Source organism: Drosophila biarmipes, chromosome X, assembly GCF_025231255.1.
Source record: "Drosophila biarmipes strain raj3 chromosome X, RU_DBia_V1.1, whole genome shotgun sequence".
Classification (NCBI taxonomy): Eukaryota; Metazoa; Arthropoda; class Insecta; order Diptera; family Drosophilidae; genus Drosophila; species Drosophila biarmipes.
Window position 1 is genome coordinate 11,032,661 of NC_066611.1, and position 2,746 is coordinate 11,035,406.

Consider the following 2,746-nt stretch of genomic DNA (forward strand, 5'->3'; position numbering starts at 1 on the left):
GGCACAGCCACCTGGGCACTGCGCAGGCAGCCTTTGTCCCCTGGAACTGGTGACCATTTCTTGCGGCAGCGAGTTCAAAATCAAATTACATGTTTGACAAACAAACCGCTTGCATGCCATTGAGCACACACACGCACACAGCACACCCACAGCACACACTCGCAGCAGCAAGGACATTAATGCAGCCCACAAAATCCACGAATTGCAGCTCCTATCGCAATCGCAAATGCCCCCAATGCGTTATGTTGCGACTAATTATTCAACATTAATTCTAATTTGATTTGTTTATTTTGTATAACGAAATGTGTTTGCATCCAGTGTGTGTGTGTGTGCGTGTGTGGGGGAGGTGTTGGGCGTGCCAGTGCATGCTGGTATTAGTGTCGGGATCTCCGCACACACGCCCACAATCAGATGCGAAGGAAATTCAATTGAATTTTGTTTGAGCGTAATTAAATAATACTTGCCAGTTAGTCAGTTAGTCAGTCAGTCAGTCAGTCAGTCAGTTGGTCACTCAGTCACTCCGTCGGTGTGTAGGCCATTGTTTAATACCCACTCGTGTGTGCATGCATTAGCACACACCGATCTCGAGCGGCGATAAACGCTGAAGAGAACTGAACGAAATCGTGCCCAGACTACACAACAAGTACATCTGCAAAAATGGGGCTCAGAAAAAATACAGCTCTAACTAAAAAATAAATCATTATAAAAAAAAAATAATAAATAGATTTTAAATTGTACTACTATACGTGATGAAAAAGTGATGAAATGATGATGAAATGTGATGATGATGTGCGATGATCAAAGGATAATAAGGTAATGGAAATGGTGTCGCTTTAATTAAATAATATAAATATAACTTGATGATGATAAAGCAGTCGAAAATATGTGGAAAAAGGTAATAGCTTGGTGCTGGATGAGTGATGAAAATTTAAGTAAGCCAACCTGGCGTATGAGTAATATTTTCTAGTACTATATTTTATTTTATATGATTTACCTTCATAGAAGACTAAATGCCAGGATACGCCCACGAGGTATTAAAGCCTTTTTTCAGAGCATATTCATATCCATTTTAATGAAGAAACTATTGGTAGCTAATTTATTTATTTATTATGATTTACTGTGGGTTAGGTGATGAAAATGCATTGTATTGTTTATGATATTAAGTCAATACCCTCTTCATTGGGAGACTAATAATGCTTTGATCGAAACAGTCAATAGTAAGATTAAATTTTATTTATTTATTACATACTGAGAACTTTTGTATTTAAAATTGTGATCAGGCAATGATTAGGCGATGGAACTTGTGATGATTTGGTGACTAATGACTGATGATTTGGTGAAGTTATTATTACTGTCAAAAACCTTACCTTACCTCTGGGTAAATATACACATAAACACAAAAAAAAACACACCCACATCCATTGACGAGTTGATTATGCCAAAGAAATCTGAAGTTGTCAAACAAAAATACAGAGCACACAGAGCGAAACACAAGTTGCCGCGTGCAAACAAGCCAGGACAGCCCCATGAGCCCGCAACCCTTTCGCCGGACCCTCTGGCGATCCGGGGACTGTGAGCAATATTTATAGGAAAGCAGGGGGCGTTCATCATCGGAGGCGTCGCAGCTGCAAGCGAGGCCGCCAAATGCCAAATGCAAACAGCAAAAGAGCACTCAGCAGACAAAAAAAAGCAGATCAAACACAAAATCAAAGCAAAGGCCGCAGGGCATGGCAGGAAAAATCAGAAATGGTTGGGGAAAATGGCTTGGTATATGAACTCACTAAATTGAAATAGTTCTCTAAGATTCCCTTAATAAGACAGCCATTAACCCATAACATTCATTAAAGTACTCAAGCAAACGACTGAAATTCGAAACATATTTCTTTAATTACCAGAAGGTTGACAAACAATTAAAATTTTGATTTGCAATGCAACTAAAGCAGTTAATTTGGTTTGGCATCTTAGCAACTTAATTGCATTTGCTGTTTAATGGTTATAAATATGTCGGAATTCTGTACTCAATGAAATATTAAATAAGGCAGAGGCTTAAGTTAATAACTAAAAACCTGGGACTGCAAACTTGTGTATATTCGTATCTGATAAGCCTACATTTTCATTATTATGGAAAATATTTTGTGCCTCAAATAAAGCGAGTAATGAATAATGAAGGGACACCAGCCCCTCCGCAAATGCAGCCATTGTTCTACCTTGTGCGAAAACAAAACTTGACCAGAATGCCCGAGGAAGCCCATATAAATGGGAGATAGGTTTTTGCTAACCCGACCACAGTAGCCACAGCAATGGTGAAAAAGCTATGGGATGCCGGCGGGCACACAGTGGGCCCTCGGTTGTCATAACCGCATTTCCCAGAACAAAAGCCAAAGGCTAGAGGCCCAGCGAAAAAGCACCAATGGTGGAGTGATCGGTGTATGAACTTCAGTTCTTTGTCGAATTTATGACTTTTTGTAAGCGAAAACCGCAGCCGTACTCTAATTAGCAAATACAAGCCACTCACTCACCTGCCCACACCGAAAACTCGAACGTGCGGACCATCTTTGTTTGATATCACGCATACGCACCGCTGGCACTGTTTTCGTGGGCCTCAGTTGCCTTGTCAATGGTTCGCCCGGCAAAGTCACTGTAATGAGCACATAAAGGCGGGCAGATACCTGGGAGAGGCACCGAAAAAAATTAAATAGATTTTTATAATATTTAGAAGTATTTTTATAATACTTGAGGGATAAAT